Source organism: Felis catus, chromosome D1 (assembly GCF_018350175.1).
Source record: "Felis catus isolate Fca126 chromosome D1, F.catus_Fca126_mat1.0, whole genome shotgun sequence".
Classification (NCBI taxonomy): Eukaryota; Metazoa; Chordata; class Mammalia; order Carnivora; family Felidae; genus Felis; species Felis catus.
The window spans coordinates 114,136,624-114,160,514 of NC_058377.1; the positions used below are offsets into that span (position 1 = coordinate 114,136,624).

Below are 23,891 nucleotides of genomic sequence, written 5' to 3' on the forward strand. Positions count from 1 at the left end.
CCTCCCCCCGCCCAGGAGGCTCCACAACTGAACACCTCGCCTCTGCACCTGCGTCTCTGACCAACTCCGCCCCAAACCCACCAGAACCATGGGCTGCTGTGGCTGTTCTGGAGGCTGCGGCTCCAGCTGCTTTGTGCCAGCCTGTGCCTGTTCCAGCTGTGGCTCGTGTGGGGGCTCCAAGGGGGGCTGTGGCTCGTGTGGGGGCTCCAAGGGGGCCTGTGGCTCGTGTGGGGGCTCCAAGGGGGGCTGTGACTCCTGTGGGGGCTCCACGGGGGGCTGTGGCTCGTGTGGGGGCTCCAAGGGGGGCTGTGACTCCTGTGGGGGCTCCAAGGGGGGCTGTGGCTCCTGTGGCTCCTGCCAGTCCAGCTGCTGTGTCCCCGTCTGCTGAGGGAACGGCCAGTCCAGTTTTCAGTTAACTTCTTCCAACTGCACCATCTGGGAAGGCCTCTCATCACCCCTGCACTCGTCTCTCCCCTGCGTGTCCTCATCTGCTGCCCGGGAAACACCATTCCACACGCGTGGCTCTGGCCCCCTCTGCTGTCCGCCTGAGATATTCTCACCCAGAGGAAGGCCCAGGCTAATGCTGAGCAGCGGTCCTGTAATGTGCAAGTGGTCATTTGTAGGCACTGACCCACGTCCAGGGCCCACCACTGACTGGTCAGGAACGTCTACTGCTGGCTCCCCCAGTCCGAGAAAGCACCGTCCCCGTCACCCCTGAGCTTCCTCCTTTCACCAACAAAGCCCTGTCTGGCAGGGCTGCTTCCTGACCTGTCACCATATGTTTCTGTTAAAATACAATAAAATTCCCTTTCAATAAAATCATCTCTGTGGCCACAAAACGATTTCATTCACAGTGCGATTCTTTCGCCGTGGTCTGTTCACTGCGTACGGATGAACAAGGAATCTCCCTGGAAATGGGTCCCGGGGGCCCCTGCCAGGTCACCAGGCACGGCCCCCTTACATGCACGTCTCCAGCTGCCTCCCACCGTGAGTGTCTCCACCGAGCTTTTGGCAAGGGATGTTCTGAGGCATGATAAAGAGGGCGGAGAGTCCCAGGCTCCAAGGCAGGATGTGGCACTCGAGTCCTGTGCCTGTGACTGTCCGGCTGGGGAACTTTCCCCTTGGGGGCGGTGAACTGGGAGGGTTGGGGCCAACAGAGTCTCCATCCTCCTTCCGTGCTGTGTGGGGGCAGAAAGCATCCTCCTGCTGCCCTAGAAGCTCTGGCTCTGGGCGTAATCAGGTTCGACCTGCCGTTGCTTTCTCGTGATATTTGGAAAGCCAGTAAGGCAGAAGCACCAGGGCGTCTGGGACCCCGGGAGGTGACATCAGCAATGTCCCACTGTCCATCGATGGGCATGACGCTTGTCCAGGTGCAGAGCCGGGGAGCCAGTCCTGGAGGCTGGGCCTGGGGCTGGATTCGGTGGCCCTTCCCGCAGACTCTATAGCCAGCCAATCTTCCTGTCACCTCCACTTGGCTGAGACGATGGTAGCAGGATGTGTCCCCCCAAGACACCCTCTCCTAACCCCAGAACCGCGCGGATGTTAGGCTAAGGGACTAACTAAGGGATGTTAGGCAAAGGGACTTCAGCTGAGCCTGGGGAAACCGGACTGGGTCACCTGATACAGGGGTCCTGACAAGGGAAGGGGGAAGCAGAAGAGTCACGAGCAGAAAGCTGGCAGCAGTGAGGGCTTTCCCGGCCACTGCTGCTGGCTCGGAAGACGAGAAAGCAGTCGTGACCCAGGGGAAGCAGGCAGCGCCTGGGGGCTGGAAAAGATAAGGGGAAGGATGCTCCCCCGGAGGGCCCACAAATGAGCGTGGCCCTCACATGCGGCGACTTTGGCACAGTGAGACCCACCGTGGACATGGCACTGAGAACCACAGTGTGTGGCGGGCATTTACAGCAGCACCGATTGTGGGAATTATATCACCTGGGACGAAACCGGGCTGGCCCATCCATCCTGGGGTCCCTGTGGCTCCGGCACCCCTGGAATGGAGTGTAAGTGTGGGGGTGCAGGGTCCCCTGCTTGGGCTGCATCAGCCCTAAATCTCACGCCTGTTTGGCTGGCTCCCAGGAGGCCCAACAGAGTCACCGGGGCAGACACTGGCACCCTCTGGTCATCCCATCCGGCGGCTCACCTCTCCCTCGGAGCTTGTGTAAGGCCTGCGCCCCTCGTGCCCACATCCCCATGTGAAGCTCAGAGTGAGCACAGCTAAAAAATGTGGTCACCAGCCGACTCACACTTCAAGAAATGTGGAAAGAAGATCCTCGGGGCAAAGGAAAACAACCCCATAAAAACACAGATGTACAGGAAGGAATAAGGAACCCTAGAAAGCGTAAATGTAAGAGTAAGGATTGTTAAGGACCGAATCATGCCCCCCTGCAATTCAGATACTGAAGCCCCAACCCCAGTGCAGCCGTATGTGGGGGGGGGGGGAAGCGTCCAGGGAGGCAATGAAGGGTAAATGGGGCCATGAGGGTGAGACCCAGACACAGCAGGACTGGTGTCCTTATAGGAAGGGGAAGAGACACCAGACCTCCCGCATCCCCTCTGCACACATGGGAAGCTCGTGTGTGGACACGGTGAAGAGGTGGCGGAGGGCAAGCCAGAGAGAACTCAGTCTTGCTCCTGGACCAGCAGCCTCCAGAACAGAGAGGAAATAAGTGTCCATGGTCGGGGCCCCCCACCCATGGCGCTCTGCTATGACAGTGCCCGCTTCGGGGGCCAGTAGCTGTGGCTCTGGGGGTTACACATGGCACAGGGGAAGCGCATGACCACGTCCCCGAGCCAGCGGGAGGGCGCCAGGGTCAGGGGGCCGCTGTCCTATTCCCAGCTCCCGTGTCGGAGTAAAAGCACTGATTTTGAGGGCAGACTGTAGTGTCTCACGGACGCGGTCGAAAAAAATAAGTGGACAGACACAAGAGACAATCCCAAATAATCTACAGATTAAGCATTATAACAAGGAGGTAAAGTTAGCAAGGTCACTGAATAAAAGGTCGCTCTGAAGTTAATTTTCCTCAAATGCTAAACAAGTTTGAAAATTCCACTAAAATCAAAATCATTTATACTTCATCCCCCCAAAATCGCATATGTACCTAGAAGTGTAAATCGTGCAAAAGGTGCACCAGACCTCGAAAGTGAAAATCACAAAACCTCCGAGAGAAATTAAAGAGCGCTTCAAGAACAGAAAGCAGCCTCACACAGACTGGAAGGCTCGCTCTGGGGAGACCCGGTTCCCCAACGTTTATCTACGCGGCCCGTGGTTCCACTGAAATGGCCAGCAGGGTTTCCGGTCGCCCTCAAATCTAGAGGCTCAGCCTCAACAGAGTGGCGATCCTGGGCATCGTCCCTGCCCCCGATCTCGGGCACGGCGCACCGTCTTGGACCGCGTGGAGGATGCTTGGGGCAGGTCTTCCCCGGCGCTCACGGGGCACACGCTCGGTGGGCCGCGGGTTTCCTGCAGGTCTGCACCTCTCGTGAGCTGCCAGCCTGAGCCCCGCTTTCCCGACGGCCTGGGAGGGCAGAGACAAGGTCTCGTCCCGAACAAGGTGCAGACACGCTTCCTGCCTGCAGGGGGCGATGCAGACCCTCCGCGTTCCGGGCCCCTGGCGCCAGGCGCGCACAGGTGCCCCGCACGAGACCCCGCGGGGCTGGAGCTCAAGGCCGCGGCCCTGCACATGCTGCTGTGGACCACGGCCTGCTCCGTCTCGCGGTGGCCGTGAACCCCGCCCGCCGTCTGACTGGCTGGCTTGCGGTCGGGAACGTGGCCCCCTCAGTTCCGGACCTCTGTCTCATCGCGCTGAGGGGTGTCTGTCTGTTTTCCCCACGAATGGCATCGGATTTTGTCTAATGCTCGCTTGTGATTTCTCCGTAAGATCAGGCGGGTTTTCTCCCCTGTTCCGCTCCCACGGTTGATTACATCGATTCATTTTCAGATGTTAACCCAGCTTTGAATCCCTGGTATAAAGCCCGGCTTATCAGAGCGCGTCATTCTCTCGACACGTTGCTGGGCTCCGGTTTGCTGAGGGCTTTGGCCGTGTTGCCTCGTGCACCTCCTGCCCTGAACACTCACACCAGCAAAAACATCCTTGAGAACTGAGGGGCCAGTACATATATTTCCAGACAACAAAGACTGCAGGGGGTCACCAACCGCGTGCCAGGCCGCAGGGAAGATGGAGTGGGGGTGGTTTTCTTCCGACAGAGGCGGCGGCTCCAAGGTGCAGGGAGGAGAGCGAGGAGGAAAGGGTAAATGTGGGTGAATCCACAGAGAACTTGACTCCACAGAGCAAAGGTAATAACGGACAGCGGGGGGTTAAATTTTCCTAAAAATAAGAGTCACGATGTGGAAAGCACCCGCGCGGGATGACGACCAGCCCCAAAGGACCTCTGTCCTCGGCCACGCGTGGAAACGGTAAAATAACTACCTCTGACTTGATTTTTGTGAGTCAGAAATGTGCATTTTCGTCTCTAGGGTAGCCCCGAAAAGCACCCTAAAATCAGGCTGATACCTCACAGGTGGGAAAGAGTAAAAATTAAGTTTTGGATCAATGGAGAGGGAGGGAACCCACAGAAAGCAAATAGTGAAAAGGTTCATTTAAGCCCAAACAGTGGACATCAGATATAAGCACACCACATACCCAGTTACGACAAATGCCCTTGACAGGCTGCTTTTTAAAACTTAAAAAAAAAAAATTGTTTTAACCCCGCATATAAGAGACACACCTTAGAAATAAAAACACAGAAACCTTGAAAGCAAAGGATAGACAAATAAGTAACCCGCAAATCAAACACTGAGCACAGATTTCTTAACCGGGACAAAAACACCGAGCACAGCGTGAACGGGGCCAATGACCTGTGCTGTGCCCTGCCTGGCGCCCAGGAAGGGGTCTCAGAGGCAGTGCCAGCCGGCGTCTGTCCCCGGGCCGGCTCCGAGGGCTGACGCTCCAGGGTAAGCAGGGAGCTGCCACAAAACGGTAACGAAAATGAAAAGATGGAGAGAGAAGAGAGAGGCATGAGGAGGACCCTGGAACGGGCACTTTTCTAATCGACCAGTACACACAATAAATGGTTCTCTGCCTCGTTAAAAACGCAAAGTAAAAGCAGAGAATGATCGTCACACACATGGCACGAGAGCCAGCCGGGCGACCCCACATTCAGGGAAGGACGGGAGGCCGTCAGTGCTCCTGCACGTGGCTCACACGCTGCTCCCACCCACTGAAGCTGGACGATGTCCCGTGACTCGGCCGCCCCACTCCGAGGGCGCACCCGGAAATGTGCCCAGATGCACGCCTGGCCGGACACGCGCAGGAACGTTTCCGGAGCGTCGTGGACCCGCGTGCCCGTTGACAGTGGAAGACATAAATGAACGGTGACGACAGAATGCTATTAAGAAATGAAAATAAAAGGACTTCAGCTGTGGCCAACGGTGTGAACCTCACAAACACGACGTGGGCTGGGAACAAGCCAGACAGCAGAGGACACGTCCCACCTTGTTCCACTTAGATGAAGTTCATCTTCATCTTCGAAGATGAAGAGCAGGCAAAGCTGACCTCTGGACTCACCAGTCAGGACAGCAGGTGTTTGAGGAGACGGGGCGATGTTCGGAGAGGGGGTGGCAGGCTCCGGATTCGGGGTGGGAGTCGTTTAGTATCAGGACCCGAGTGGCGGGGACCTTACTGTGCTCACATTGTGATGATGTCACGATCCGTGTGCCTGTGATCTGTGCATTTGACCGTCAGGCTGGCACACTCCGTTAAAGACAAGCTTGTTCAAAAGTCGATGCCGGACACGTGCTCCTCTCTCTCCTGTCCTGAAGCCCCGTGAACGTTCCTGAATCCATTCGGCGAATTTGCGGCGCTCCTGTTATGTCTCAGACACTGTTCAAACACGGGGAAGGCAGGTGAATGAAATGTTCATGCTTTATGGAGCTTAGGTCTGGGGACAGCGGGGGAGGCAGGAGAGAGAGAGAGGTAAATGAGTAAATAGAACATCAACATGATGGATAAACTGGGAAGGAAGGAAGGAAGGAAGGAAGGAAGGAAGGAAGGAAGGAAGGAAGGAAGGAAGGAAAGAAGGGAGGGAGGGAGGGAGGGAGGAAGGAGGAGGCAGAGCAGGGGGCGAGCGAGGTAATGGCAACACTTCTGGAGGCAGAGCAAGGGTCTGAAAGAGGTGAGGACACATAGGGATGGCAAGGGCAGAAGCCACGGGCACATGCTGGGGTGTGGGAGGGACGCGTAGCTGGACACACAGGAACTGAGGGGGCCGGAGGGGCTGGTCTTGCAGCCCGTGGAGACGGGGGGACAGTGGCCCGGGAACGTGTGCAGAAGACCAGCCAGCCCAGCAATCACACAAGGTGCCTCTTGCTGCCGTGGTGGACAGATGAGGTGCTCCGGAACTCTGGCTGGACCGGGCAAAGTGTGAGGAAGGGTCTGCACACGCGTGCGGCCTGGGGAGACCAGAGCGGGGCTTCTGAGGGCTTAGCCAGCGGCCACACTCGGAAGGCAGAGGGGTGGGGGCGGCGGGTCTGGGGGAGGTGAGCACCTCATGGCTCTGGGTGGGTCGGGACGTTCCAGGCGCCCATTAGACCCCCCACAAGTGGGGACACGAGTGGCAGTAGGGTGTGGGAGCTGGGCAGGGGGCAGCCCCGGGCAGCGGCAGATACTGCCTCCAGGCGCCAGGCTGCAGAAGCCCAACTGGCCTCAGGGTAGAGGACACAGCCCTGCGAGGACGGAGGCCTGGCGGGAGTACTGTTTCCTTAAGAGAATGGTAAAGAATTTTAAAACTATGTGTTGGTTGCTTTGATTAAAAAATTAATTTTAGGGGATGCCCGGGTGGCTCAGTCAGTTGAGCATGCGACTTCGGCTCAGGTCATGATCTCACGGTTCGTGAGTTCGAGCCCCGCATCAGGCTCTATGCTGACAGCCCAGAGCCGGGAGCCTGCTTCCGATTCTGTGTCTCCTTCTCTTTCTGTCCCTCTCTCCCTCGCGCTCTGTCTCTTTCTCTCAAAAATAAATAAATGTTAGAAAAAATATGTTTTTAATTAATTTTAGGGGCACGTGAGTGGCTCATTTGGTTGAGCATCGGACTCTTGGTTTCAGTTCAGGTCGTGATCTCAGGGTCATGAGATCGAGCCACACATCGGGCTCTGCACTGACAGTTGTTGGGATTCCCTCTCTCCCTCTCTCTCTCTGCTCCTCACTCTCTCTTTCTCTCTCCAAATAAATAAATAAACCTTAAAATAATAATAATAAATTTCAAACTTAATTTTAAAATACTAAATAATAAAATTAGTCTAAAAATTAATTGGAAATTCAGTCTTCTAAACATGCAAAAAGGAGGTGGATTCTGGGCACTGAGTAAATGAGCCCCACTGACTGCAGCCACGGGCCTCTTCCCAAGCAGCAGCCACTGAGAAGTGGGACCGGCTAACCCTGGCCATGCTGGGACCAGTTCCTAGGAATGCCAGGACGCAGAGGCAGGCAGGAGCTGGGATTCAAATTATAGGGACCAAGGGAGTGGAAGACATCACATTTAGAAACTTCAGAAAGTAGTGCAGACACAGCCAGTGGGAGGGCTCATATGAGAAAACAGCCACAGTCAGTAGGAGGTGACCCTGTGCCAGCATCTGACCTGACCCTGGCAGGTACGTAAAACCCCCGGCCCAGGAGGCTTCACACCTAAACACCTCCCCTCTGCACCTGCGTCTCTGACCGACTCCGCCCAAAACCCACCAGAACCATGGGCTGCTGTGTGCCAGCCTGTGCCTGTCCCAGCGGTAGCTCATGTCGGGGCTCCAAGGGGGGCTGTGGCTCCTATGAAGGCTCCAAGGGAGGTGTGGCTCCTGTGAGGGCTCCAAGGGGGGCTGTGGCTCGTGTGGGGGCTCCAAGGGGGGCTCTGTCTTCTGTGGGGCTCCAAGGGGGGCTGTGGCTCCTGTGGGGGCTCCAAGGGAGGTGTGGCTCCTGTGAGGGCTCCAAGGGGGGCTGTGGCTCGTGTGGCTGCTTCTCTTCCAGCTGTGGGTCATCCTGCAGCCGGTCCAGCTGCTGTGTCCCCGTTTGCTGCCAGTGCAAAATGTGAGGTGCTGACCACAGGCTCAGGTGGCTCCCGCCAATCCAGGCTCCCTGGCCGTGAGTGGTGACACATCCCGTACCCTCAACACACAGTCCCGTGTCCCTCCCCTTCAGGAGTGATGCAGACTGAATCTTCAGGACCGGAGATCCTGTTCCACGTTTCCTGATGGACACGGGGATTTCTCTCACACTCTCTGAACCATGCAAGGATTCACTACTATACTTAACAACCAAGAGGAAACTTCCTCCTTGCCGGCTCAACTCTGCCATCTGCAGGCTCCTCGGGGAATAAGCCCCAGAAAAACCACACACACACACACACACACACACACACACACACACACACACACAGCCTGGGTCCCAGAGCTGCCCTAGCCATCCCCCTTCCCAACCTCTTCCTGCTCAGCCCTCCTCCCCACACGACCTCGGGCTGGCGCTGCCCAGACCCACTCCACACTCCGCCCCTCCTCTGTGGGCATCTCCCCGGCCACCAGCTCATCTGATTCTTGGTCTGATAAATTCGACTCTGAGATTTACAAAGCTTCTAAACAAACAGATTCTCCAAGGACAAGCCTCCTTCTTACAGCGGTGGTAGAAACCAGGGTGCACGGGGTCAGTACATGCAGACCCTTTTATTCAGAGTTTATCCAGGACACAGGACACTGGATGTTCATAGATTTTGTGAACAAAGTTGGTTAACGCAAAACTACCTAGAAGAGGATGGGATTAGCAGCCACCTAAAACTGTAAAAGTGACGCTTGTCTGTGTAATGTGGATACGTTTGATATATTCCGGGCTGCCGGGATTCCCAGCAGATGGGTTCTTTACAACCTGGGAACGTGGTGGTGTTACTATGTAACAGGGAAAAGGCAGGACACAGAGCATGTGAACACAGCCATGTGTGCCCCACCATGGATGAGGTGGGGTTCTTTAATTTTCTTATTGTAATATTAAAACTGAATAAGCTTCAACAAACACACTGAGGTGGGGCGCCATGGGCACTCCTCAGTGAGACACGGGTGCCACTCACACAGGCACAAAAGTTCAGTGAGCTGTGAACTTTTCAGACACTACATTTTTCCACCTCAAATCCAAAGCAAAACACAAAATGAAAATAAAACATGCAGGTGCTCTTAAGTGACACACGAAGAAACAGCTGGTGCCCAGGTCCTGGTGGACACCATGGGCAAGTCCTTTATCTGGTTTGACCAGAATATAAAGAAGAATTACAGGCCAATATCCCTGATGAACACGGATGCAAAAATTCTCAAGAAGATACTAGCAAATCAAATTCAACAGTATATTAAAAGAATTATTCACCACGATCAAGTGGGATTCATTCTGGGCTGCAGGGCTGGTTCAATATTCACGAATCAATTAATGTGATACATCACATTAATAGAAGAAAGGATAAAAACCTTTCTTTATCCTTTAATAGAAAAAAGGATAAGAACCTGATCTTGTTAACAGATGCAGACAAAACATTTGGCAAAAACACAGCATCCTTTCTTAATAAAAACGCTCAAGAAAGTCGGGATAGAAGGAACATACCTTAACATCATAGAAGCCATATATGAAAGGCCCACAGCTAATATCATCTTCAATGGGGAAAAACCGAGAGCTTTCCCCCTGAGATCAGGAACAAGACAGGGATATCCACTCTCACCACTGTTGTTTAAATAGTATTGGAAGTCCTAGCCTCAGTAATCAGATAGCGAAACGAAATAAAAGGCATCCAAATTGGAAATAAATAAATGTAAAAAAAATTTTTTTTAAAAAGGTGGGGCGCCTGGGTGGCTTGGTTGGTTAAGCGTCCGACTTTGGCTCAGGTCATGGTCTCACGGTCCATGAGTTCGAGCCCCACGTCGGGCTCTGTGCTGACAGCTCAGATCCTGGAGCCTGTTTCGGGTTCTGTGTCTCCCTCTCTCTCTGCCCCTCCCCTGTTCATGCTCTGTCTCTCTCTGTCTCAAAAATAAATAAACGTTAAAAAAAATTTTTTAAGGCATCCAAATTGGCAAAGAAGTGTCAAACATTCACTTTTCACAGATGACATGATACTCAACATGGAAAACCCAAAAGACTCCACCAAAAAGCTGCTAGAACTGACACATGAATTCAGCAAAGTCACAAGATATAAAATCAATGTACAGAAAGCAGCGGCATTTCTATACACCAATAATGAAGCAACAGAAAGAGAAATCAAAAAATCAGTACCATTTACAATTGCAGCAAGAACCATAAAATACCTAGGAATAAACCTAACCAACGATATAAAAGATCTGTATGCTGAAAACTATAGAAACCCTATGAAAGAAATTGAAGAAGACACAAAGAAATGGAAAAACATTCCATGCTCATGAATTGGAAGAACAAATATTGTTAAAATATCGATACTACCCAAAGCAATCTACACATTCAATGCAATCCCAATCAAAATTGCACCAGCATTCCTTTTAGAGCTAGAACAAACAATCCTAAAATTTGTATGGAACCACAAAAGACCCCAAATAGTCAAAGTAATGTTGAAAAAGAAAACCAAAGTGGGAGGCATCACAATCCCGGACTTTAGCCTATACTACAAAGTTGTAATCATCAAGACAGTATGGTATTGTCACAAAAACAGACACATAGACCAATGGAATAGAACAGAAAACCCAGAATGGGACCCACAAATATATTGCCAACTAATCTTTGACAAACCAGGAAAAAATATCCAATGGAAAAAAGAACTTTTAGCAAATGGTGATGGGAGAACTGGACAGCAACTTGACATGCAGAAAAATGAAACTGGACCACTCTCTTACACCACACACAAAAATAAACTCAAAATGGATGAAAGACCTAAATGTGAGACAGAAAACCATCAAAACGCTAGGAGAAAACAAGACCTCGGCCACAGCAACTTTTTACTCTACACATCTCCAAAGGCAAGAGAAATTAACTATTGGGACTTCATCAAGATAAAAAGCTTCTGCACAGCAAAGGAAACAATCAACAAAATGAAAAGACAACCGACAGAATGGGAGAAGATATTTGCAAATGACATATCAGATTTTAGTATCCAAAATCTATAAAGAACTTACCAAACTCAACACCCAGAAAACAAATAATCTAGTAAAGAAATGGGCAGGAGACATGAACAGACACTTTTCCAAAGAAGACATCCAGATGGCCAACAGACACATGAAAAGATGCTCAACGTTGCTCATCACCAGGGAAATACAAATCAAAACCACACTGAGATACCACTTCATACTGGTCAGCGTGGCTAAAATTAACAACTGAGGAAACAATAGATGTTGGCGAGGATGTAGAGAAATGGGAACCCTCTTGCACTGTTGGTGGGAATGCAAACTGTGCAGTCACTCTGGAAAACAGTGTGGAGGTTCCTCAAAAAAATTAAAAATAGAATTTCCCTATGACCCAGCAATAGCACTACTAGGAATTTATCCAAAGGATACAGGAGTGCTGACTCATAGAGGCACATGTACCCCAATATTTATAGCAGTGCTTTCAACAATAGCCAAATTATGGAAAGAGCCCAAATTTCCATCAACTGATGAATGGATAAAGATGTGCTTTATATATACAATGGAATACTACTCGGCAATGAGAAAGAATGAAATCCTGCCATTTGCAACAATGTGGATGAAACTGAAGAGTATTATGCTAAGTGAAATAAGTCAGAGAAAGGCAGATATACGTTTTCACTCATATGTGGAACTTGAGAAACTTAACAGAAGACCATTGGGAAAGGGAGGGGGATTTTCTGTTGAAAATAGTTTCAAACAGAGAGGGAGGCAAACCATAAGAGACTCTTAAATACAAAGAACGAACTGAGGTTTGATGGGGAGGGGGGGAAGGATAAAATGGGTGATGGGCATTGAGGAGAGCACTTGTTGGGATGAGCACTGGGTGTTGTCTGTAAGCAATGAATCATGGGAATCTATGTATAGAGCACACGGTATACACTGTATATTAGCTAACTTGACAATAAATTATATTTATAATTAATTATTTAAACCAAAAAAATAATAATAATAATAATAATAGTAGTATTCTGAGAGAAAACCTAACCCTAAACCAAACCCTCAGCCTAGCCCCTGAACCCAAAACCTAAGTCTGATCCTCACCCTAATCCTCCCCTTCAACTCAGTCCTCTGGGGAGGTCTCTGTACCACAGATAGGCCCCAACCATCTCCTGGGCCCTAACCCTAACCCTAGCCACGGCTCTGGCCCTGACCTGAACCCTACCCCTTGATCTAAGGGAAACCAAGATTTGGTATACACAGAGGATGGAATATTACTCAGCCAGAAAAAAGAATGAAATCTTGCCATCTGCAATGACATGGCTAGAGCTAGAGTATAATGCTAAGCAAAATAAGTCAGTCAGAGAAAGAAAAACATCGTATGATCTCACTCACATGTGGAATTTAAGACACAAAACAAATGAGCCAAGGGGGGAGAAAAGACACAAACTAAGAAGCAGACTCTTCACTTTAGAGGACACGCTGATGGTCACCAGAGGGGAGGTGGGGGGGGGGGCATTGGATGGGCGGTGGGGATTAAGGAGGGCACTTGTGATGGTGTGTGGAAGTGTTGAATCACTAAATTGTACACCTGACACTAACACAATACTGTGTGTTAACTACACTTCAATAAAAAAGGGAAAAATAGAGATATTTTGTACTGTTTGTTACCAAAATGAGATCCTTATTACGCTTGTGCCTCTACATCTACTTTCCTGACTAACTAATGCCTTGGGGAAATTTCTCTAACTCAACTGGTATGGCTAATTTAATGTTTCTGAAAGGTTTTATTATTGGTTTCCAATTTGGTGATATTTTTTGCCAATGCATATATATATGTGTGTGTGTGTGTGTGTATTAGGTGTGTGTTTCTATTTGCTTTTACTTTTAGTCATTTCAAGGCCAATTGTGTTGATATTACCTAATTTTATTAAATTCTGCTTTCAAAAAACTGTACCAACTTCCGCCCCCAAGAACAATGTATAAGAGCACCTTTTCCCCTATGTCACTAACAACAGGTGTCATTGGTGGATATCAACTATCTTATTCTTTACTTTGCTTTTACCTGACTACTGGTGGATTTGACCCACTTGTCCATGTGTAGGAGCCACCCATGCCATACATACTGGAGCCAGTGAGTGAGTCCAGCGAGGTCTCAGGACACAAGATCAAGACACAAAAACTGATTGTAAGTCTATTCACTTCCCATGAACAATCTGAACATGAAAGTAAGAAAATAACTTCAGGAGGAGCCAAGATGGTGGAACAGCATGGAAGTTTTTTGTGTGTCTCGCGTCCGTGAAACACAGCCAGACCAACACTAAACCATCCTGCACACCTAGAAAACTGATCTGAGGATTAACACAACAATCTGCACAACGTGAACCACAGAATTCAACAGGTACGTGGCTCGGAGAGGTGAAGGGGGGAGAGAGAAGCTGCAGAGGACAGGGAGCTGCTTTTGCGTGCAGAGAGAGGATGGGGGAGGGGGGAGAATACGGGAAAAGCACCGCCCCCAAAGCAGCTGGAGAGAAAGTGGAAAAGTGGAAACAGCCGCAGGGACTGACCTAGAAAGGGAGAAGGGAGAAAGGAGAAAAGAGGGGGTTTAAATTCCATTAATACTGTAAACAGGAGGAGCACAGAGTCTGAAACTCCACAGCTCGATACCTGGCGGTGCTCTGGTGGGAAGGGCGAATCCCCAGGAGCAGAGTGGAGTCCGGGGTTCTTCGGGCCACACGGGAAGAGACGGTTCCCCTGCCGGAGGACACCTGGTAGAGGCTGTGTGGATCCCCCAAAGGCAAGGCCCCCGTGGACCCAGGAGCACAACCACATTCGCTGGTGCTGGAACAAGGTCGCGGCGGGGGGTGGTGAGGCCTGGTACCAGATGCGTGTTGTGATTTGCCATAATCCCTGAAGTGCTGCTGCTACACTGCCTCACGAACTTTTTCTGGGGTGGGCTGGCACCCGGCCGCAGTCTCTGGGCAGCAGCGGCAGCAGCCCAGTCCTGCAAACTTTCCTGGGTGCAGCCGGCACCAGCCATTGCTCAGTGAGACCCTCCCGCAGAGGGGAACAGGTGAAAGCCGCAGTCCCTCAGAAGTAAGGGGTCAGGAAAAACAGCCGCAGCTGAGACAAAACTCAAGAGGAAGGTGCTGCCTGGGGCTCGGTCACGGACTGTAAAAGCAGTGAGCGGACAGAAGCTGAACACAAAGGACGGGGCATGATTGCTGATCAGGGAGAACAGAGTTCCGATACTAGAGACCGGGTAGCTGGGTGACGCCATTTTCAGCACTCCTGCGCATGCGCATACACACCCACAAGCCCCACGGCAATCCACCCCAGTAGGCTAGCAGCGCCATCTAGTGGAGAACAGAGCCGTTACACTAAGCTCTGCTCAGCTGGGCCAACCTCACTCTTCAGGAACACAAGTCTCTCCGTCTGCTTAGTTTACGGACTATAAAGCGCCTCATAGTTTGACTTCTAGGGGAAATCGAAGTGATTTCAGTCATATTTCAGTCTGTTCACTGGTCCATCTATTCAATTTTCTTTCTTTCTCTTTTTTCAGTTTTCTCCTTTCCATTTCTTTTCTTTTTTTTGAATACAGAAAGAGAAAAAAATACATTTTTATTTTCAATTTTTATTAGAAATATTTTTCCTTAATTTTTTTCTACTATACTTTTTTCTTTTGTATGAATGTTTTCAAATTCTTTTTTGCTTCCATCATTTCATTTTAGTCTACTTCAGTGTATTCATTTTTTTTCAAATTTTCAAGTGATTTTCAAGTGTCTTTTTTTTCTTTCCCCTTTTTTCTCTAATCTATCAAGCCCCTTTCAACACCCAGACCAAAACACACCTAGGATTAACCATCATTTATTCAATTTTGTGTGTGTGTGTTTGCTTTTAATTTTTAATTTTAATATTCTTTTTTTTTACCTCATTAATTACTTCTTCCCTTCAAAAGGATGAAATGGAGGAATTCACCCCAAAAGAAAAGCAGGAAGAAATGACAGCCAGGGACTTAACCAACACAGATACAAGCAAGATATCTGGACCAGAATTTAGAACCATGATAATAAGAATACTAGCTGCAGTCGAAAATAGATTAGAATCCTTTTCTGCGGAGATAAAAGAAGTAAAAACTAGTCAGAATGAAATTAAAAATGCTATAACTGAGCTGCAATCTTGAATGGATGCCACACTGGCAAGGATGGATAAGGCAGAACAGAGAATCAGCAATATAGAGGACAAACTTGTGAATAATGAAACAGAAAAAAAGAGGAAGATTAAGGCAAAAGAGCACGATTTAAGAATTAGAGATATCAGTGACTCATTAAAAAGGAACAACATCAGAATCATAGGGGTCCCAGAAGAGGAAGACAGAGAGAAATAGGGGTAGGAGGGTTATGTGAGCAAATCATAGCAAAAAACTTTCCTAACCTGGGGAAAGACACAGACATCAAAATCCAGGAAGCACAGAGGACCCCCATTAGATTCAACAAAAACCAACCATCAACAAGGCATAATATAGTCAAATTCACAAAATACTCAGGCAAGGAGAGAATCATGAAAGCAACAAGAGATAAAAAGTCCTTAACTTACAAGGGAAGACAGATCAGGTTTGCAGCAGAACTATCCACAGAAACATGGCAGGCCAAAAAGGAGTGGCAGGATATATTCAATGTGCTGAATCAGAAAAATATGCAGCCAAGAATTCTTTATCCAGCAAGACTGTCATTCAAAATAGAAGGAGAGATAAAAAGTTTCCCAGACAAACAAAAATTAAAGGAGTTTGTGACCACTAAACCAGCCCTGCAAGAAATTTTAAGGGGGACTCTCTGAGAGGAGAAAAGATGGGGAAAAAACCCAAATAAATAAAGACCAAAAGCAACAAAGACTAGAAAGGACCAGAGAATGCCACCAGAAATTCCAGCTCTATGAGCAACATAATGGCAATAAATTCATATCTTTCAGTACTCACTCTAAATGTCAATGGACTAAATGCTCCAATCAAAAGACATAGGGTAACAGAATGGATAAGAAAACAAGATCTATCTATATGCTGTTTACAAGAGACCCACTTTAGACCTAAACACACCTTCAGATTGAAAATAAGGGGATGGAGAACCATCTATCATGCTAATGGTCAACAAAAGAAAGCCAGGGTAGCCATACTTACATCAGACAATCTAGACTTTAAAATGAAGACTGTATCAAGAGATTAAGAAGGCATCATATCATAATTAAGGGGTCTATCCACCAAGAAGACCTAACAATTGTAAACATTTATGCGCCAAATGTGAGAGAACCCAAATATATCAATTAATCACAAACATAAAGAAATGCACTGATAGTAATACCATAATAGTAGGGGACTTCAACACCCACTCACAGCAATGGACAGATAATCTAATCAAAAAATCAACAAGGAAACAATGGCTTTGAATGACACATGGGACCAGATGGACTTAACAGATATTTTCAGGACATTTCATCCTAAAGCAGCAGAATATACATTCTCCAGTGCACATGGAACGTTCTCCAGAATAGACCGCATACTGGGACACAAATCAGCCCTTAACAAGTACAAAAAGATCGGGATCATACTGTGCATATTTTCAGACCACAACACTATGAAACTCGAAATCAACCACAAGAAAAAATTTGGAAAGGTAACAAATACTTGGAGACTAAAGAACGTCCTACTAAAGAATGAATGGGCTAACCAAGAAGTTAAAGAGAAAATTTAAAAGTTCATGGAAGCCAATGAAAATGATAACACCACAACCCAAAACCTCTGGGATGCAGGGAAGGTGGTCATAAGAGGAAAGTATATAGCAATCCAGGCCTTCCTAAAGAAGGAAGAAAGATCTCAGATACATGACCTAACCTTACACCTTAAAGAGCTGGAAAAAAACAGTAAATAAAACCCCAAACCAGCAGAAGACAGGAAATAATAAAGATTAGAGTAGAAATTAATGCTATCGAAACCAAAACAAAACAAAACAAAAAAAAAAAAAAAACAGAACAGATCAATGAAACCAGAAGCTGGTTCTTTGAAAGAATTAACAAAATTGATAAACCACTAGCCAGTTTGATCAAAAAGAAAAAGGAAAGGACCCAAATAAATAAAATCAAGAAAGAAGGAGGAGAGGTCATCACCTCGCACCAACACAGCAGAAATAATAATAATAAGAGAATATTATGAGCAATTATATGCCAACAAAATGGGCAATCTGGAAGAAATGGACAAATTCCTAGAAACATATACACTACCAAAACTGAAACAGGAAGAAATAGAAAATTTGAATAGACCCATAACCAGTAAAGAAAGCGAATTAGTAATCAAAAATATCCCAAAAAACAAGAGTCCAGGGCCAGATGGCTTTCCAGGAGAATTCCAGCAAACATTTAAGGAAGAGTTAATACCTATTCTCTTGAAGCTGTTCCAAAAAATAGAAATGGAAGAAAAACTTCCAAACTCTTCCTATGAAGCCAGAATTACCTTTATTCCAAAACCAGACAGAGACCCCACTCAAAAGGAGAACTATAGACCAATTTCCCTGATGAATATGGATGCAAAACTCCTCAACAAGATATTAGCCAACCGGATCCAACAATACATTAAAAATTATTCACCACCACCAAGTGGGATTGATACCTGGGATGCAGGGCTGGTTCAACATCCACAAAACAATCAATGTGATTCATCACATCAATAAAAGAAAGGACAAGAACCATATGATCCTCTCAATACATGCAGAGAAAGCATTTGACAAAATACAGCATCCTTTCTTGATAAAAACCCTCAAGAAAGTGGGGATAGAAGGATCATACCTCAAGATCATAAAAGCCATATACGAAAGACCCAACGCTAATATTATCCTCAATGGGGAAAAACTGAGGGCTTTCCCCCTAAGGTCAGGAACAAGACAGGGATGTCCACCCTTGCCACTGTTATTCAACATAGTATTGGAAGTCTTAGCATCTGCAATCAGACAACACAAAGAAATAAAAGGCATCCAAGTAGGCCAGGAGGAGGTCAAGATTTCACTCTTCACAGATGACATAATACTCTACATGGAAAACCCAAAAGATTCCACCAAAAAACTTCTAGAACTGATTCATGAATTCAGCAAAGTTGCAGGATATGAAATCAATGCACAGAAATCAGTTTCATTCCTATACACCAACAATGAAGCAACAGAAAGAGAAATCAAGGAATCCATCCTGTTTACAATTGCACCAAACACCATAAAATACCTAGGAATAAATCTAACCAAAGAGGTGAAAAATCTATACACTGAAAACTATAGAAAGCTTATGAAAAAAATTGAAGAAGACCCAAAAAAATGGAAAAAGATTCCATGCTCCATAGGAAGAACAAATATTGTTAAAATGTCGATACTACCCAAAGCAATCTACACATTCAATGCACTCCCTACCAAAATAACACCAGCATTCTTCACAGAGCTAGAACAAATACTCCTAAAATTTTTATTGAACCAGAAAAGATCCCAAAGCAATCTTGAAAAAGAAAACCAAAGCAGGAGGCATCACAATCCTGGATTTCAAGCTATATTACAAAGCAGTAATCATCAAGACAGTATGGTACTAGCACAAAAACAGACACATAGATCAATGGAATAGAACAGAGAACGCAGAAATGGACCCACAAATGTATGGCCAACTAATCTTTGACAAAGCAGGAAAGAATATCCAATGGAATAAAGACAGTATCTTCAGCAAGGGGTGCTGGGAAAACTGGACAGCGACGTGCAGAAGAATGAACCTGGACCACTTGCTTACACCATACACAAAATAAACTCAAAATGGATGAAAGACCTAAATGTAAGACAGGAAGCCATCAAAATCCTCGAGGAGACAGTAGGCAAAAGCCTCTTTCATCTTGGCCACAGCAACTTCTTACTCCACACGTCTCCAGAGGCAAGGGAAACAAAAGCAAAAATGAACTATTGGGACCTCATCAACATAAAAACCTTCTGCACAGCAAAGGAAACAATTAGCAAAACTAAAAGGCAACTGATGGAATGGGAGAAGATATTTGTAAATGGCATATCAGATAAAGGGTTAGTATCCAAAATCTATAAAGAACTTATCAAACTCAACGCCTAAAAAACAAATAATCCAGTGAAAAAATGGGCAAAAGACATGAACAGACACTTCTCCAAAGAAGACATCCAGATGGCCAACTGACACATGAAAAAATGCTCCACATCACTCATCATCAGGGAAATACACATAAAAACCACAAAGAGATACCACCTTACACCTATCAGAATGGCTAACATTAGCAACTCAGGAAACAACAGATGTTGAAAAGGATGTGGAGAAAGAGGATCTCTTTTGCATTATTGGTGGGAATGCAAACTGGTGCAGCCACTCTGGAAAACAGTATGGAGGTTCCTCAAAAAAAATTAAAAATAGAAGTACGCTACAACCCAGCAATTGCACTACTAGGTATTTATCCAAGGGTTACGGGTGTGCTGTTTTGAAGGGACACATGCACCCCAATGTTTATAGCAGCACTATCAACAATAGCCAAATATGGAAAGAGCCCAAATGTCCATTGATGGATGAATGGATAAAGAAGATGTGGTATGTATATACAATGGAGTATTACTCGGCAATCAAAAAGAATGAAATCTTGTCATTTGCAACTACATGGATGGAACTAGAGGGTATTATGCTAAGCAAAATTAGCCAGTCAGAGAAAGACAAATATCATGACTTCACTCATATGAGGACTTTAAGACACAGAAAAGATGAACATAAGGGAAGGAAAGCAAAAATAATATAAAAACAGGGAGGGGCAAAACATAAGAGACTCTTAAATATGGAGAACAAACACAGGGTTACTGGAGGGGTTGTGGGAGGGGGTATGGGCTAAATGGATAAGGGGCACTAAGGAATTTACTCCTGAAATCACTGTTGCACTATATCCTAACTAATTTGGATGTAAATTTAAAAAATAAAATTAATTTTAAAAAAAAGAAAGAAAAGAACTTCAAGATGCCTGGGTGGCTCAGGCAGTTAAGTGTCTGACTCTTGGTTTTGGCTCAGGCCATGATCCCAGGGTTGTGATTCTCTCTGTTCGTGTCTCTCTGCCCCTCCTCCACTCCCTCTCAAAATAAATAAATACACTTTAAAAAAAAAAGTTCATATGGAAACTCAAGGGACCTTGAGTAGCCAAAACAATGTTTAAAAAGAAGAGCAGAGGGGCGCCTGGGTGGCTCAGTTGGTTGAGCATCCGACTTCGGCACAGGTCATGATCTCGCGACTCGCGAGTTCGAGCCCCGCGTCAGGCTCTGTGCTGAGAGCTTAGAGCCTGGAGCCAGTTTTGGATTCTGTGTGTGTGTCTCTCTCTGCCCCTAACCCACTCTCATTCTGTCTCTGTCTCTCTCAAAAATAAATAAACATTAAATTTTTTTTTTTAAAAAAAAGAAGAGCAGAGTTGGGGCTCCACATTTCCTGATTTCAAAGCCACGGTGATGAAGACAGTGTAGCAGTGGCTTAACGACAGACACACAGACCAATGGGATAGGACAGAGAGCCCAGACATACACGGCCAGGTTTTGACAAGGGAGTCCAGATCAGAGGGAAAGGACCATCTCTTCAGCATATGATGCTGGGGAAACTGAACAGTCACATGCAAGGGAATAGTCGGAGCCTTAGTTTACTCCATATGAAAAAGTTAACTCAAAATGGATCAAAAGGCCCAAATTTAAGAGTCAAAACTATAAAATTCTTGGAAAAAGACTTGGGGAAAATCTTCACAAACTTGGGTCTGCCAGTGGTTTCTCAGATGTGACACCACAAGCACAGGCAACAGTAGACAAATTGGACTTCATCAAAATTTTAAGATTTCGTGCAGCAAAGGACTTGGTCCAGACAGTGAAGCGACAGCCTCCAGACGAAGGAAATACCTATGGATCGAGAACTGATAAGGGTCAAGTGTCCAGAATACATGGAGAACTCTTGCATCTCAAAAATACAAAGACAGAGAGGGGCACCTGGGGGCTCAGTCAGTTGAGCGTCCAACTTCAGCTCAGGTCATGTCTCATGGTTCGAGGGTTTGAGCCCCGCCTCAGGCTCTGTGCTGACAGCTCAGATCCCGGAGCCTGCTTCTGATTCTGTGTCTCCCTCTCTCTCTGCCCATTCCCCCTGCTTGTGCTCTCTCTCTCTCTCTCAAAAATAAAATAAACATTTAAGAAAGATACAAAGATAACACAACTAAAACATGGGCAAAGGATCTTCATAGGTATTTCTCTGAAGAAGACATACAGAAGGCCAACAAGCACATGAAACTGTTCCCGACATCATTCGCATCAGAAGCACAGAGTGCACCATTCCACCCTCACTAGGATGGCCACGATATGAAAGGGGACATAATAGCAGACACTGGACGTAATGGAACCCCCTTAGCTGCTGGTGGGAATGTGAGTCGATGCAGCCAGGCAGTTCCTCCAAAAGTTAAACCTGGAGCCATCGCATGACCCAGGAAGTCCACCCTGGGCATCCGTCCAAGAGAAATGACAACATCCATCCACAGAGGGATGTGCACTCAGTCACTCAGAGCACCATAATTCACAACAGCCAGATGTCCATCAGTGGACGGACGGATTAAAAAGATGTAGTTTATCCATAAGATGAAATATGATTAACAAACAATGTACAATAAAAAGAAATGATGCACAAGATGGAGAGGCTCAGAACATCACACTCAGCGGAAGGAACCAATGACAAAAGACCGCAGATTATAGCGTTTCATTTTTGCATAATTTCCCAAACAGGCGAACATATAGAGGCAGAAAGAAATGAGTGGCTGCATAAGGCGGGGGCGGGGGAGGGTGAATGGGAGGTGGAAGCTAGAGAGTATGGGGTTTCTTTCTGAGGTGGTGCACGTGCTCCACAATTGATGACGGTGGCACAACTAGGAACACACGAGAAACCACTCAGCTGTGCGCCCTCAGTGGGTGAACTGTATGGTGCGCGAATTTTATCCCAACCAGCCATTACCAAAGAAGAAGAAGTCATCAGAGAGACTGAGGGTCGGTGAAGAGGGTCTGGTGTCCCTGGACTGAGGGTCCTGGTGAGGTCAGGGCACAGGAGAGTAGGGGGGGTGGGGGAGGGGCTGCACTTGTTAAAAGCAAAGTTAAGGAGACCACCAGGCGAGGGCAGAGGAGGTGAAGAAACTGAAAACGCCTGGAAGGATGGTCCACTTGCACAAAGAAATCACCAGGAATCAACCCAGAAACTGTTGGAGAGCATGGCCTTGAGTCAGCAGCCAACACCCCACCTGCAGCCATAACCGTGGCCAAGCTGCAGGGTCCTGGCAGGGGGCGGCCTGGACCACGTCGCCCTACAGTCGGAGTCAGCTCCCAAGCTCAGCACTGGGACTTGTCATTTGCATAATTCAGTCTCTATCCTTTTATTTTTGTGTCCAAAGATAAGCCCAGTTCCCAAAGACTGGTGGGAATGACAGACTGAAATCTCCCTCCGTAACTCCACTGTTGACCATTTCCCTGGGGAACTCCTCAGGCTTCATTTTCCCAGCAACCTTCCCTGAGACCCAGTGAGCTTCTCAGCGGCTGACTGGCCTGCTGCTGGGCTCTAGGAATGTCTTCCAGCAGGTGCTTCGTGACTGCCCCATCCCCCATCTCTCCGCCTCCCCATGAAACTCCTGCAGTGGCCGTATGGTGTCCTGGTCCGGTCCTCACCCCTCCTCTTGTGGCTTCACCTTCTTGATCCCGCTCTGTGATCTGACATGTTCCTTCTGCCGCATCTTCCAGAGCACTGTTTCAGCCCCATCGCTCTCCGAGTGGTCCAGAGGCCTCACACAGGCCCCTGTCCCCACACACGCAGCCTGGGCACTGTCCACGTCCCCTCCAGAGGCTGCGTTTGTTAAAACAGATGTGTCTGTGCAGACGTCATTGGGTGCAAAGTCCTCGGTGCACAGTACGGTTCATTCATGATGTCATATATCCCACGGGTTTTAACACATGTATAATGGCCTCTACTTACCACTTCGGTGCCACATGGAGTCGTTTCCCTCCGTGTTCTGCCCATTATCCCTCCCTTCCCTCCAGACCCTGAAAACCACTCATCTCTTTACTGTCTCCCCAGTTCTGCCTTTTCCGGAACATCATGGCATTGGGATCACACAATCTGTGGCCAACTCAGATTGGCTTCTTTCACTTAGAAAGGGGCCTTTAACGTGCCTCCGTGACTATTCATGGCTTGATAGCTCAGTTTTTAGCACTAAATGGTATTCCATCATCTGGATGTCCCACACTTTGTCCACCACCTATTGAAGGGCACCTTGGCCACCTTCAAGTTTTGACAATTACGAACAAAGCTGCTGTAGACATCTGTGTGCAGGAGTTTGTGTGGACATGAGTTTTCAGCTCCTTTGGATAAATACTAAGGAGTGTGGTTGCCAGATCCCGTGGTAAGAGTACGCTAAGTTTGGCAAGAAATGGTTAAAGTATCTTCCAGCGTCCTGCATTCCCACCGGCGGTGAGGAGTTCCCACATCCTTATCAGCACCTGCTACTGTTTGTTTAGTTTTTTTTAATCATGGTTTTCTAGTTTTCAGTGACATGACATGAAAATCCCGCATAACCAACAAAATAATCTAGAACTAATAAGTGACTGTAGCAAAGTTGCAGGATACAAGGTTAATATAAGAAGTCAACTGTTTTTGTGGGGGGGCACCTGGATGGCTCAGTCAGTTCAAGCATCTGACCCTTGATTTCAGCTCAGGTCATGATCTCACAGTT

General features: G+C 47.4%; 1 long non-coding RNA gene across 1 annotated transcript; it reads right to left on the bottom strand.

Annotated features, from left to right (window-relative positions):
• Positions 1-2,923: 2,923 nt before the first annotated feature.
• On the bottom strand, positions 2,924-8,437 carry LOC123380682. The gene is made up of 2 exons (XR_006586750.1): positions 7,731-8,437; positions 2,924-5,934 (listed from the first exon to the last, which is right to left on the bottom strand). It is a non-coding gene; the product is annotated as an uncharacterized LOC123380682 (long non-coding RNA).
• Between the last annotated feature and the right edge of the window lie 15,454 nt (positions 8,438-23,891).